The sequence below is a fragment of the Lates calcarifer genome, linkage group LG17 (assembly GCF_001640805.2).
Source record: "Lates calcarifer isolate ASB-BC8 linkage group LG17, TLL_Latcal_v3, whole genome shotgun sequence".
Lineage (NCBI taxonomy): Eukaryota > Metazoa > Chordata > Actinopteri > Centropomidae > Lates > Lates calcarifer.
This window is the reverse complement of record NC_066849.1, coordinates 23475521-23491784: the sequence shown is the minus strand read 5'-3', so window position 1 is coordinate 23491784 and position 16264 is coordinate 23475521. Positions and strand designations below refer to the sequence as shown.

Below are 16264 nucleotides of genomic sequence, written 5' to 3'. Positions count from 1 at the left end.
GTTATCAGAGAGGGCTGCTGCGAGAGGCTCCGCCTGGCTAAATTGAAAACTGCAAATGAAAATCCTGCTCAGTGCGTTTTTAAATTCATCAGCCATTATGTCAGATGACCTTTTGGGCGTCAGGCTCCACTGATAAAACTCCAAACGACAACACTCGGCTCTGATCCAATTTTCGAAACTGTCCCTTTCCTCCTGTCCTCCATCCCTCCCACCTTCTCCTCCTCCTCCTCCTCTCCGTCACTGTTCGACCCAGTGCCAGTGAAAATGATAGGCTTTCAGGAGAGCCTCCATTGTGCTGTAGATGAAGAGGTTTTGTTTGGAGGAGATGGCCCAGCCTTGTGTGTGTGTGTGTGTGTGTGTGTGTGTGTGTGTGTGTGTGTGTGTGTGTGTGTGTGTGTGTGTGTGTGTGTGTGTGGTGAAGGGAGGGTGAGGGGTGTATGAGTTTGGGGGCACTGAGTGTGGCCTGGCCTGGCCTTGTCCTGGTCCCACTGTTGTTGTCCAATCACAGCAAGGATCAGAGGCCAGGAACGTGCAAGCATTTAGAAATACAGTGGGGGTATGAGGGCAGAGAGAGAGGTGTAAGGGTATAATAAACACTGAGAGTAGATGTCACTCTAAATGGCTTTTCCTGGGTGGGTCACTGTGTGCCAGTATTGACAGACATGTGTGTGACTGTGTGTGTTTGTGTATATGTGTGGAAGGCTGTGTATCATCTCAGGGGAGGAAAAAGGAAAAGAAGGAACAGAGCTGATCCTCTCAGTCTATCAGAAGCTCTATCCGTCTATAATTGAATTCTCTCCCTCTCCCATTGTTGTTGTCTTTGTCTCTGGGGACTGGATGGTCAGATGTTTTATTTTTTTTCTGTTCTCAGGTGGGGCTTTTATACAGCTTCTATGTTCTACCTTACAGATATATTACAAAAATAGCCTGGCAGCACTTTATCCCATATATTTTCTATTGACGTGAAGGTCAAATGACCTGAAAAAAAAAATCCCACGCTCCACAGTGACACAAGGATGGATTCAGATGTTTTCAAGCCTATTTTAACACCATACTCACAGGGATATGTCATCATTTGTCCTCTCCCATATTAGCCATGAAAAAATTCCCCACTGTTAGAAATAGGGCTTTGTTTGCTGCAGCCACATCAGCAAACAATTAAAAGAGGAGCATGACAAAGCTTATTTTGTAATCACATTCAGCTGACAATGTATGATGTGCTTCAAAGCACCCACACCTGTTGTTATCTATGTAAAGTCCAACATGAGTAGCGTCTTGATGCACTTTAATTTTATGACTTTTTGCTGCCCAGATCGGCACATCTCAGTTACTGTACTGTGAGCCATGTCTTCTGTTAGTGTTGTGCGTCCGATGTGTGCTGCCTGCCATCCTCACAGAGCAGAGAAGTGGTTGTAGGAAAAAGAGGCACAGGGAAGAAGTACAGGCAACAAGCACTTGAAATCTTTATTTGAACAGAAGAAAAAAAACAAAAAGTAATTAAGGCTGCATCTTTCTCATGGTAATTATTTTTCGATTAGTTTTCAGCCAGTTGTGAATAACACCCTCCATAGTTGCCCAAACCCCAAGTCCACTTGATTTTACAGCTGGGGACATGTCCTGTTTGTTGCACTGTCAACAATAAATCTACATTCAACTATTTGAACCCATTTGATTTTGCTAACTCAGACTGTTGTTAGTTACCAGAACTAGCACTGTTGATTCTGTCCCTCATTTCTCACAGTGTAGTCACATTACAAAGAGGGATGATTAAATCGACCTGTAACTCTCATAGGTACATGTAAGTATTGTCTTAAGATGGGTTTGGATTTTCTTAGGTCTATCATTTAAGCACATATATTTTACATACTAATTTATTTATTTATCTTGAAATACTTCACATCTCTTATTTTTTGTTCTGAAAGATTGCTAAATTAGCATCACATTACTTTTTAGTTTCCAGTCATATGTGGCTATGATTGGTTCCCTATAAAAAAAAATCTGAATGTGCATATTTGTGTGTGTGTGTGCAAACTGTGTGTCGGTGTGCTCACCGACACACGTGTGCACGTGCTAACATATGCACGGAAATCGTACGAGAGATGTTTTGGCGCTTACTCTGTTTACAAGAGTGTCTCAGCGTGTGCCTGCATCTGTGTATGTGTGTGTGCGTGTGTGCAGCTGTCCCAGGTGTGCGTTATTAATCAGTTATCAGGGCAGTTTATTTGCTGGGTGACAAGTTGCAATTTCCCCCCTGATTCAAGGCCTCTTTGTCAGGTGGGAATTACACTGAGAGCACATGACAAAACACTTCACCTCTCTGCTTCGTTCCCTCGCTTCTTCTCTCTCCCTTTGGATTTTGCCTCTTTTTCTCCCTCTTCTCTCTCTCCTCCCTCCCTCTGATGTCGGCGTCCCGTTTCCCCTCTCTGCATTTCCTTGCCCACACCTTCATCTCCATCGCCCCTCCTTCCCTCTCTCCTCATATTCTCTCCCTCCATCTTTTCCTCTCTCCCTCTTCTATATTTATTTTTCCTCCCATCAACAACATCATCCTCAGCCCTTGGAGTAAAAAAAGGCGGACTGTATAATTAATCACACAGCTTGGTCTAATTAGAGATGAATACGCGTTGTCCCTCTTGTCTCACACACATACACACACACACACACACACACACACACACACACTCACACTCACCTCTCAGCTTCTCGGGCCTAATAGCAGTTGATGCTGTATTAACGGCAAATGGTGCAATCCCCGCGAGAGCCCCTCTTGCCTTGATGAATCTGATGAATGTGACAATAATTAGTGAAGACAGATGAGAGGTAAATTACCACTGACAATGTAATGCTATCCTGTCTGCCACCAGAGTGAGAGAGAGAGAGAGCGAGAGAGAGAGGGATTGCCAGGACATGACAGAGAAAGAAAGAGAGCGGGAGAGGGAGTAACAGACAGTGCGCGACACAGAAAGTAGTTTGGTTTCATGCAAATTATTATTTTCATGCAAATCATGATGCATTGATTTAGCTTAATGGAAACCTTAATGGAAAATGTAATCATTTCTTCAATGTTACAAAAAAGTTTTTAGATGTATCCTTTAAATGGAAGCTTAAAAATTATGCAATAAATTGAATTTGACACATTTATCTCATTTACACCTGATATTGACCTGCTGTCTGAGTCTGGATACATCATCTAGGTAAGGAAAAGAAATACAGATTAGTGTCATTGCAGAAGAAAATCTGGCCAATGCCACCTCTTGTTTCAAGCCTGGCAAAACAACCCCTTCCTCAGCAAAAGGAAAATAAGTTGAGTTCATACAGCAACAGTTCTAACCAAAGGTCAATGATCAAGAAGCCATTTATGCCTGGTATTAACATGCCATCTGTATCTAGATACATTATCTGGACAGTGATGTCTCATCATGGACATTAGTATTCATATCTGGCATTAATAAGTGTTCTTGTCATTTAGATTTTGTCTGCATTGTGGATCGTACTAAACTGCTACAACAAGCAAAACCTCAACAACCAAAGGTGCATTTGCTGCCACCTGTAGGCTAGTTTCTGGTGAACTTGCTAACTGGGCTTCTTGCAAAGTGATCTTGTTCAACGGGTATTACTTTTTTTTCCCCCCTTGCTAAAGAAATGGTCGTCTGTAGTTTTTGGACCACTAGAATTTAGGAAGTAGTTTTGAAACTTTTATGTATTATTTCTAATTCATAGGAAGGTTCCTGGGGAGGATCATGTGATCTGGTCCTAATTAAAAAGGGAAAATGGTTCTCTTCCAATTAATCAATTCCAATCAAAGTGCTAGTGTATTTTAGTCTGAGCACAGTAGTTCATACTGTGTTCAGGCTGCAAAACTGAAATTCGTCCTCAGGCAAGCACACAATTAAACATATAGAGAGAGTAAAGTTCACAATAATAAGGGAAATGCTAAATGGAGCAATTCCTCTGGAAACAACTGGCAAAAATTCAACACGACAGGCTAAACTCAAATAACTCTTTCAGAACATGGTCTCTATTTTCTGTGTAATTTGTACAAAGCCTTGCTGTATATTTTCTCCTAGAAGTGTATTTGCTTTAACCAAACAAAACTAATTTGTTTTAAACTTTTTCTCATATCTGAAGTTTTCAAAAATTCTCCTGATAGCTGAGTGGAAATAACTGGGAGAGAAAGACAGATAGTAAGTGTAGCAAAGCCTCAGGACTAATTACTGCTCTCTGCCAGAAGAGAAAGAGCGAAGGATGGAGAGAGAGAGAGAGAGAGAGCGAGGTGGAGGCGGGAGAGATGGTAATTGTTTTCGTCAGAGGCAGTGGGGAGCTATCAGGGTAATAAAGTTAATTAGCAGAACAAACAAGGGGAGAGAGAGAGAGGGATGGAGAGAGGGAGAAGAAGGACAGAGGGACAGATTTGATGATGATAAACGGCAGCAGATCTGACACCAGAAGAAAACAGTGAAATCAATTATTCTTATTTTCTCCCTCCGGTGGGGGAAAAAAAACACAAGAGCCACTGTAGAGCTCAACTGAATGGAACCAAAACTCCTCCTCCTCTCTTATCTAGAGCTCATTACCCTCTGTACTGTGTGTGTGTGTGTGTGTGTGTGTGAGTGAGAGAGAGAGAGAGAGATCAGTTTTCCATGTCATAAATGGTCTTTTGACACATTTATACTTGTCTGAATCAAAGCGATAAACATAAACATAAATGCAAACATGGATGTGTTTTACTCCCCTGGGTTTAAAGTTACTGAAAGCTGGGGTGATGCTGCAGATTTCAGCCTCGGTTTTAGTCGTGGCACATCCCAGGTGCTTCATTTTGATGATATCGAGATGAAAAACACAGATTCTGTTACGTCTGGATTTTGTTTGGGACTGTGGTTCTCAAAATGGAAACAAATCAATTAAACTATTGCCAAGTCATTCTCTGACCCATCTGACCGGCATCCAAATGTGATCAAAAAGTCACTGTTGGCAATCCACAAGGACTGCACACACCTATGATGGCACAAGATGAAAAGTGAAGTTATTACAATTCATCCTTAGGGGGGCACGGACATCTGCATCAAATTGTTTGGCAGTCCATATGCAATAGTTATCAAGACAGTTAATTGGAAACCAAAAATGTGAACCTTGTGGTGGTGCTATAGGAAAAGTAACTGATGTCAGTAGGTTTCATCGCCGAGGAACCATGAATGTTTCCTTCTTAATCCATCCAGCAGCTGTTGATATTTTACTCTGGATCAAAGCTGTGAACTGACAAGACCAACAACATTATCAGTGATCCATACAGAGCTGAAGGAATCTTGTAGTGTGTGATTTCCCTTATCTCCGCTAACACTAGTAGAATGGGTTTGATTTATTTAATTAGTGTGAATCAGACATGTTGAGATAATGTGACCAGACCCCATTTGTAATGTTGACCAAACCCATACAGCAGTAAGCTGTTGGAGAAATAATGACATTTTCAAATTATACCAAGAGTATAATTTCAATAGAACACACACATTCACACATGCCACTTTAGGCTGCATAGTTTTCAACAGCTAAACCAATCAAAGCCTTGCATTGTTGAATCATGTGGATTTCAATGTCTCTCGCCATGGCAACCAAACAGTATCTGACAGGCCATCACCACGGCGACGTGGTGACAGGCCAGGTAATGGAACCTGTGTCACTGACATCACACGTACGGGAAACACTTCATTATTGGATAGCTCTGTGTGTGTGTGTGTGTGTGTGTGTGTGTGAGTGTGTGAGAGAGAGAGAGAGAGAGAGAGAGAAAACAGCTCTCTACAGTGCTAGCATGCTTTCTCTGTCATGTCTCATTTCCAAGATGCTGTAATTCTGTAATTGTACAAGGCATGCTGAGAGTGTGTGTTTGTGTGTGTCTGTGTTATACTATTAGGTGTGAATTATTCTCTGCAATGTCCCTTGATTATGTGGCATTGAAACACAAAGTAAATGTTCAGCTCAAACGAGAAATCTGTGATGTTTCTTTACAGTGGTGTAGCACAAAAAACTGGACCCTACATATGCAGCTTCCTCTTTTAATACATCCATATTACACCTGTAAATCTACCTGAATCTACAAATTACCCCTAAAACAACAGCATTAGTGCAGTACCACCTTTAGAGACTGTATCATGACTTTGGTTCTCCTTGGAATTGATGACCCAGGCTACAAAAACTAATTGTAAAACTAACTAACTAAAAAATATTGATAAGTAAGATTGATAAATAAGAACACCGCCCAAAGAATGGGATAAAAAAATGCCAAAATGTTTGACTGAGAAGGGATGATTAGGAAGTGCAGAGCAGAGACTTTGCAGCAGAGAGGGCTTTGCATCAATATGGCCTGCTGCACTATAAGGCCCTCCTGTGGTTTTCCTGGCTGACAATGCGAACACATTAGTAAACTGGACCACCAGCGTGTCCTGAAAATACACTTTCTTATCAGGGATGTTTCCTTTTTGGGGAACCAGTCACAAATAAAGGGCTTTCCTTTTTGCAAATGCGTTTGAGAGAAATGTATGTATAATATATATTGTCAGTTTGGGTTTGTTTGGTTTAGGTTGCCAGGGTGTCTGGTCTGGGTGCGTTTGATTCGGTTGTCAGGCAGTGCCTTTGAACTGATGTGCTGTTAGAGGCCATCACCTGGGACATGTGATAGCTTATCAAAGTCTGAGCAGCCCCTCTGCCTCACTGACGCACACTCACATAAACACACACACATATATACCTTTCACCTACTACTAGAGGAGTGTGTTTGGGTTTGTGTCTACCCCGCGTGCTTGTGTGTGTGTGTGTGTGTGTGTGTGTGTGTGTGTGTTACTCTAGTCGTCAAGGGAACCCTGGTTGGAAGGACAGTTTGACGTCTCGCTTGGCATCATGGGATACGGCTGTCACCTGACGATGCTGCCACCACGGAGATAACCTTCAGGGTGACAGCCTAGACAAAGACAGACAGACACACACACACACACACACACACGGTCAAAGGAATGTATACAGGCAAACATGCACACGCATGCACACACACACGCACACATAGTCACATACATGCATGACTGGTCAAACACACACAGCAGACTTCACCTGCTGAGCTAAACACTGTGGGATTGATCCTAATTAGTGCTAATCAATATGTTGATAGGTAGTTTCACCTCAAAGAAATTGGTCCGACCTCCAACAAAGAGAGGTCAGAACATCCTCTCCCAAAAGTCTGAAATTCAGAGTGGCATGAAGAGGAAATATTTGGGGAATGTTTTTATCTGTCACATCTGCATCAGTGGAATCAAGGCAGTATCTAATAGCTCAGACCTTATTTTCTTGTTTTCACTGGCAGGTGGTGATGAGGTTGTAGCAAAAAACAGCAGGCTTGTGTCTCTTCCTGTGCTGTGATGTGTTTATGTTGGACTGTTGTTTTATCTGGTTTTACCTGGACACCAGGTACAGTATTTGCCTGGCAGTAGGCTCCATGATTATTCATTGCTTATATTTCTCCATGTTTGGTCAGTAAAGAGCACATTGTTGTTAGAGTCAGCTGTGGTTATGTTTCTTCATCTTCATTCAGCAGCAGTAATGTTGGACATATTAGATACAATTTTACCAAAATATACACATTGCACAGAGCACAGTTCTATGCCTCTGTTTTATCCAGTCACACTAGAATTACAATATTTCTTTTCCTTTATCCAGATATATGATCTGACTGTATAATATGATTTTATTTCTGGTTTGCATAAGAAACAGTGGATAACATGTTATTGTGGCCCCAGTAGACATATGACATAAAACTAAACAATGAAATCCTGAAAGGCCAAATTACTTCACTACAAAATAAATAAATAAGCAGCCACATCAAAACACATCACTACAACAAGGACAGTTTGTTGGCTGAAGTAAAATGTGAGGTACAATATACAGTATATATGAAACTGGAAATAATTTTAAGTAAGGTCAGTGCAATAACAATACAGAGGTTTACATAGAATTCCTCTTTTTTTCTTACCTCAGTTAATTATGGAAAGCACAATAACCAGTTTTGTCATACATGAGTAGTTTTTATTTTACTTCATTGTGTTCCCATCTTCTCCTTCCTTCCACTCCTAAAACCAAACCTATGCTCTTTCATAAACTATAGAGAAAAAATGGATTTGATGTGGAAGGTCTAAACTTCATCACCAGAATCGAGAAAATAGACACAGTAATAGACAGTCCTTCCCTAACTATTACCAAGATTTATCAGCTGTCCTCTTGTTTCCTCATGATAAAGATTTACGACATACAGGGTTTGCAAAATAATTTTCACTCTCTTGTTCTTGCTTCTAAAGTCTGAGTGAAGTTTCCTCTGTTGCATATTTGGGTTCAGCTCTCTTGGAATTACTGTCACATGAATTTTCCTGTCATGCTGACAGGTTGTCATTTGACTTTTTTGTTCCAAACTCAGATAATTTAACCTTTTCCACCATTTCTGACAGAGCAAATCAATATAGTGGGAGCACTCTAATTGACATAGCTGGAGTTTTGAACAATTGGGTTTTTATTCTTATATTACTATGACTGCAAGGACTTTTTTAGAACAATAGAGAGACAATTGGGGAAAACCAGGCTTCTTTAACTGACACTAAAAACAGACTTTCCTCTCTCCCTCAACTTTGTTTAAATCCATATTTACACAGAAAGTAAATATCTGAATATTCAGCTCTGAAAAGATCTCACTGATTCATTAAATTTATTAACATTAAACATTAAATATCATCACCTCTCCCTCTAGTCTTTTTACAAGCAAAAATAGTTAAAGAAAGCCAAATATTATCTGGTGTCTTCTCAAATGTGAGGATTTTCGGATTTTCTCTGTTTTATATCTTTGCAAACTGAATACTTTTACTTCTTGGACTGTTTATTGAATAAAACAAGACATTTTAAGATGTCAGGGTGGAGTCTGAGAACAGACCCATAATGAAAATATTAGTTACAGCTCAAAATACAGCAGCACATTAGTCTTTGACTCTCTTGATGTTTGAGGTTTAGCAGCTGTTTAACAGTTAATATCACCTTTTTATCAGATGTTAAAGTTTTACTAGGTGCTAATGTCAGTGATTTATGCGGCGTTAATCTCAACAGTGAAGGCAGTTAGAAATTTAAATGTATTATTCTTTAGCTAACGCACACACACACACACACACAATTACAGTGTGAGAATACTGGCCTGAGGGCTGACAGGGCTAACAGTAGCCCTTCCAGGGGTTTAGGAAGGCCCGTTGTTTTCCTGCAGTGCATCACTGTCATGTAGATGTGACCCAACGATCATCTCCTCCATTCAGCACGACACCTTTTGTTTTAAGTCCACACCCTTTGTGTGCTCATGTGTGGGACAGAGAAGGCGAGTGAGTCAGTGAGAGAGAGTGTGTGATGCATGTGTGTACGTAATTCTGTAAGTAGGTAAGTATCCCTCCCAGCATTTCCTGTCTTACAGAGCTCAGGCGGCATTAGCCAGGGTTAGCAGAGGCTTTAGCACCTGCTGTCACTGCTGCAGTCCCACTCACTTGTCCAGACACAACAGCTTTAGCTTGGAGATGAGGATTACTGCTAGTAATGTGTGTTAAGAGCATTAGCCTTGGTGGGTAATAGATTTTTAAAAAACAACAGACAATAACCAGGAACTGCCTTAATTAAATAAAATTGTTAGTAACAAAAAAACTAAAAAGTTTGCTGAATAAAACTCATGTATGTCAGGGACCGTTGTTCTGAGAGTTACGTCTGTTACATACATGTCTGAATGTTACCGTCCAAGAGGTAGTGAAACAGCAGAGGAAAGTGGACTTTATCAGCTTATCTAAAATCTGGAAACAGAAATCTGTAACAGACTCAGCTGAGATTTTGATGACTATTGTTTCTCTTTCAAAACGTGGGCACATGTTGTTCGAACACGAGTTTCATCAGTTTTGAAAATTACATGCTTGTTTGCATTCACTGACCTCACAGTTTGACTGGAAGTTGTTCATTTTAATAGGTCGTTAATATTCATTATAATATAAATAGTCTGCTTTCACTGTTTAGAGAACTCAAAACTGAAGGACATCTTCCTTTTCACATGACCACATAACAAACATGTTAACTTGGCTTTCATTTGTGCAGGCATGGGATTGCACAGAGGAAGCATCAAGGAAAAAGGTAACACCTGCACATTGAATCCAAGCCGCAGAATTAATTTAAAAAAAGGCAATGTTTTATGGTTTGGAGTCAGTGTGCTGGCTTACTTTTTTGTATTGATGCTGACTCTTTAATAGCCTTGCACTTGTATGTGCTGTGCTTATAATTACACCCCTTCTATTGTACAGAGGAAGGCCATCTAAAGAATGTGGATAAACTTCTTTAAACTGCTTTTGTGATTGAAAGTGCCGTGCATCACCTTGGTTTTCACCCACTAAATTCAACTGTGAGCCAAAATTCACTGGCCTCACTGGCATTCTGACAAACAGGAGGTTAAATTTTATTGGTGCGAAATTTGACTCAAAATAAGAATGGGGAATTCAGTTTTGTTTAACCCAGAGTAATACAATTTACATTGTGAACTTGATTGGCAAAGAAGTCACGGTAACAGAGAGAGAATGTGAATACCAGGTTAGAAAATTTGACTCTTTTTCTGACATATTTCACATTCTGATTCAAATTAGGTTTAGATAGAAGACTATTTGAATGATCAAGCTGCCTCTGTGTGATATTAAGTATATTAACATTATCGATCTAAATCTGTCTAGAGTATTTATAGTTCACTACATATATATACTGGCCTTTTGCCTTTTTTCATTTAGACACAGTAGTGTGAAAACATTAGTCTGTTTACGCCATTAGAGGCTGAAAATCAGTCAGTGTGGTTCATCTTTTTACTTTAGAGTTCACAGAATCTCTTTGTTGTGTCATTTCTGGTATGAAAACTAAAAATTGGAGAACTTCTTCTCAGCAAAGGGCCCAATTTGATTGAAATTTGTCATAATTTACTGGCCGACTGATAATTTTTTATTAAATGAACAAAGGGTTTGTTGCCTTTGCTGGAATTTTTGTACTTTGAATAAAATGTCATATTTCTAAGGGCTGCTTCAGCTGTCTAATGACAACCCTGACAGCTTAAAATTGCATCTATATACTACTAATTTGTAACAGCAGATACATTTTGAAAGATCCAAAAGGCAGCTGGACTACCTCCCTATGAATTTTGAGAGCTAAATAACAAAAACAATCCAGGCAGTGGTTACGTTTTTCTTTAAATGGGAAAATTAAAACTTTACTCTCAGGGTGGCAGTGCAACCTTTAGTCACTCTGAAATATTTTAAGATAACACTGATCACAACAAGCTCTACAGTATGTATTCATGGGCTGAATCATCATATCACTCCACTGATTTGCATCCGTCCTCCTCTGGTGAGAAATATTATGATCACTGGTCTTCTGGAGACCACTGGTTTGACTGGCAGACACACACACATGTAGACCTCTCAGTGGGTGCCAGCAGCAGACCAGGTAATGATGGCTATTTCGGTTTCTCTACTCCTGATGTTCACATTGACTGGCAACCTCACACTGAGGCAGATAATCTCTCCTCTCTTCGCCTGTCCTCGCCTGTTCTTGCCTCCACTCCCCTGTTTGGGAGAGGGGCAGATAGGAGGTGGGCAGAATACTCTCCCGTTGTGTATCAGCGGCATGCCACTCACACTCACCACGAGGATCCTCACAAGTGGATGAGCAAATACACACACACACATTTACACAAACACACCTGCACATAGAAAGAGTCATATGTTGAGCAACAGATGAAAAGAACAGATGAGATAAAGGAGAGGAACAAACGAGAGTCAGGAAAAAGAGCAACAAATACACAATCATGCATAAAAAGGGGTGGAGGGCGTGGGGCAGAGGCAAAGGAAAGCAAAAAAAAAAAAAAAAAAAAAAGACACATAGCACAATAATGTTATAAATGAATACGTAAATTAATACACACAGTGGGCTGCTACATATCTCCACAGAAGACTAAAATCTAGAAGAAGTCCTCGCCTCAGTAAAGGAAAAGAAAACCCTCAACAAAGGATCAGACACTGTGACTTGGTAATTGAAAAAGGTTGTCATAGAAACTCATAGTGAGAAAGAAGCATGTGAAAGTGTCTGTTGACACTGCAAACAAAACAAAACTGAAGATGAAACCGATATCCTTATATATAAAGCCTTGACTATCTCCTTATCTGATGTGTATTTGACAGGCGTCCCTGACCAATCAGATAAGGAAAAGATAAAACCCAGTCAACAGCTGAAAAAAAATCTTTCTGTCAGTGTGCATGAACACTGTTGCACTTTTGTGCAGTTTGTGCTAATTGTCATTAATTCCAAAAGGCAACCTGAGTATACTCGCCATGCTATTAAAGAGACTGACTCTGAAAATACAATTTGCCATAGATGCTGAGGCAGAGAGAGGAAACGAAGGAGGGTTTCCACGTTTCCTGCTGAACTGCAAAGTGTCTCGGTGTGTAAAAGACACAAGACTAATCACTCTCATTGTGGCCTATTTCCATGGTAACTCTGCACCGAGCCGTAATTTAGCCTTGCTAGCTAACGACACAGAGCGAGTCATTATCTTAGCGCCAGGCTTGGGCCTCCTATTTAAAGATTCACACCATGAATGAACAATTAGAGAACAGATTGCCGGCCTGAGTGGGGGAGAGACAGGAAAAGACACAGGGAGAGAGGAGATGAGGCCAGTATGTGGTCACAACTCTGTTTGTCCATCCATCCAGGGAAGCCCTGTGTATTGCTTAAAAAAAAAGATCATTATTGATGCGCAAATGGTTAAAATAAAAAACAACAATTCCTGCAAAAGTTACAGGCTTATTCACAGTTTATTTGCTGCTTACTTGCAATCGAAAGCAGCTGTGTCTGTCTGCAGTAGAGCCACACCAGCCAAGCTCATAAGTGCTGATTATAGTTTCGACTTTCTGATATAACTACATCCATGATTAAAGCTGCAATCAGACTACTCAATATCAGGGCAATGATAGCCCAACCTGCAGGTGCAAAGGCAGGAACAAAACTGAGTGTGGAGCATGAGCATGACAATTTCTAGTTTCACACCGTGTATGAAGACAATGGAAGCACGGTTTGGACATATGTGTACATCATGCAAGTTAGGAAATACAATAAGCGTTAAGTGGTCATGGTCCAGTGTAGGTCATGTCTCTTGGTGAAATCGTGGCTAGAACTATTAAAAAATGATAACATCATTAGTTGTATCCATTTACCAACAATGGCATGTTTACATTCAAGTGACAAAAGCCAGAAGAAGCTATAGCAGTTATGCCTGGAGGAGGAAGTAGTGTAAAGTTGTTGGGTACAAGAGTCGTGACTTTGGCACGATAGACTGCAGTTCGCTTCCTGTTTGCTACTGACAGTCAATGTTGATTAGTTAAGTGAGAATATGAAGAACGGGGTTCTGGTTTGATTGGCCTGTAATAATTCTCGTATCTTTCCCTCTGTACACCCCTGATGTGTTCTTTATTTCTCTGAAATCCCAGTTGTTGCCAACACTCTCTCTCTCTCTCTCACACACACACACACACACACACACACACACACACACATGCACAGCAGAACAATCTCAAACCACACCATAGAAACCCTCCCCAAGGTCAGTATCTTATTGAAGTGATACTGTGTGTGTGTGTGTGTGTGTGTGTGTGTGTGTGCTTTCTCTCTCTCTCTCTCTCTCTCTCTCTCTTTTTTTTTTCTCTCTCTCTGTGTCAGGTCTTTTGTGTGTCTCCCTCTAAAGAAGCTGTCAAGCTGTACTGTTTAAGGGCTCACAGGAGGGACAAAAAGCATACTTTGTTTTGTTTTGTTTGCCTGCCGTAGTGTTCGGCTGAATGAGGGAGTGAGTGGAGTGGAGGAGAGAGAGAGGGAGAGAGCGAGAGAGGTAAGGAGAAAAGGGTGAAAGTGAGAGAGAGGGAAGTGGGGGGGTAACATGTAATTTACTGTTTGCCCCACTCTACTGTACATTGCTTTAGTTATGCTAATGCTGCTCTTTGTCGGGCTGAGGAGATAGCCATCAATCAGCTGTCAATTGGTCAATTGGAAGAAAAAAAAGATACAGAGAGAAAGAGAGGGCCCCTGCTCCCTCCCTTCTCTCCTTCTTCTTCTCTGCTACCTAGCGGACTTGGGGGTCCTGGGAAAGCCCGGCACCTGGATCTGGATCAGGATCTGGAGTCCAGGTGGAGGGCAGGGGGAAGATCTGGGGTTATGTTATAAAAATGCATAAAAATAAGTCTCTTACACTCTGTTTTTGAGTCCTCATGATTCGCTGTCTGTGTGACAAGAAGCCCTCTGAGTCTTTGTTTTCTTCTTGTTGTTGTTGTCAAAAAGAATTTTAAAAGAAGCATCTAATTGTAATATGACACCTCTGGAAATGTTGGCTGCTGTCAGCAGAGGACGAACCCTTTATTATGCTAGCTAATGTTAGCGCTAAGATAAGCTAACAGGCCCATTAGTGCCAGTTCATTTAGCTCGTTAGCCGAAGCCTCAGGGCTGATGACATTCATTACATATCATTAGTGCACAATTAACATGTCTCACTCTGACACCGTCGCTCCCAATGTTACACGACACTTTTAATCATGTTTTATGAAATGTTTCCGCCGACGTGACATGATTTATGAGTTTTACATGACATGGCGTTCATTACATTAACCAGCTGTAATCATAAAGGCTGCTGCAGACTGATTCCTAATGTCAGAATCCTGCACCATCCTTGTGACTGAAAATTGGGAAGTAGTTTATTTAAGATGGTGCTTTCTCCTCCCATCCAATCATTTGTCATTTTATTGCCTCCTTAGCTATTAATCTTCCAGGAATGCAGTTTACATTCTGCAGCACATTCCAGTGCCAAAGTAAATTTTCTAATGCTGACTCAGTTCTCATTTTTAGAAGATTATAGTGTACACCACTGAAAAAAAACCCATGATAATAATAATCGTTGAGTTAAGTGTGTCAGATTTCAACTGCTTTTTAGGTTTGTGTTATAGTGTATAATTACCAAGTTGTTTTGTGGTTGTAGGCTGTTAGACTGAAGACCTTGTTTTCACTTATTTTCAATCTCTACCAACATCTGACACTGACTGTGGTAGCCAGACGTAGTAGTAGAAAGTAGATTAACTCTACTTATACTGGAATATTTTGGGTTTTATTTTATTTCTAATTTTATACTCCAAAACATATGATCACTTTATGAAACATGATCCAGTAGTAAAGATTAAACTGCTTAGCAGTGTATGAAGTAGTTGAAATTAGCTCCAGCTCCAAAAAAGACTTCTTACGTATTTACGCAGTAATAATAACATAATTTTAAACTGTAATGTAATTCAAATAGGGTCTGTTCTGTTATTTAATATTTTAACCTATAATACTTAAACCTTATGCTGCCTAAAGGTACAGAGATAATACTTCTGTACCTTTACCCTAGTAATAGATTGAATACAGAATATGAATAGATGTTTCATACAGTCAGCTGTGTTTCATTGAAATTAATTTCTTCAGAAATTCCACATGGAAAAGTAAAACCTTAACACACCTTAACCCTGTAAGTTTTTTAATCATAAACAATTTTTTAAAAACTTTTTGTTGTTTTCTAAAACGTTAGGGTTAGGACTACGGGTTACTTTACTAAACATGGACTCCATCCTTAATTCTGCAGACTTTTAATAGGAGCTGAAATTTCTAATTCACCAAATACGTTTTTGAAGTGAAGTTGTTTTTAATCGGTTTCTGTGATGGAGAACAGTCAGATATAATTTACACACAAAGATCTAACAATGCTTATGTGCTGAGACAGACTACACATTCATACACACACACACACATGGAAACACACAGAGGTACAAACATTAGTATTTTCTTTTTTTCTCCCTATCACACTCACCCACTGATCCACACGCAGACACTGAGGGAGAGAGAACAGTATTGATTTTGCTGTCTCCAGGCTCTTGAGAGTGTGTGTACTTGTCTGAGTGTGTGTGTGTGTATGTGTATAAAAGGGATTAAGGCCCTCGCTCAGCTGAGATACCATCAGCCATCAACCCTGCTAGTCCGCTTCGGGCTTTCCCGGCTGCCGCATTGTCTATTCTGCTCCGCTATGTGAAAAATGTTGAATATCAACAATGGCTTTCAGTGGTGTATTGTTGAGTTTTTGTATGAACTAATCTTGCCTCAGTGAAAGAGACCTAGGGCT

At 40.3% G+C, this 16264-nt stretch overlaps 1 long non-coding RNA gene across 1 annotated transcript in view; it reads left to right on the top strand.

The window, feature by feature from the left end:
* The window catches only part of LOC127143480 (uncharacterized), a 151455-nt gene that overhangs the window by 54582 nt on the left and 80609 nt on the right, over positions 1-16264 (top strand). The gene's annotated exons all lie outside the window — the stretch shown is intronic.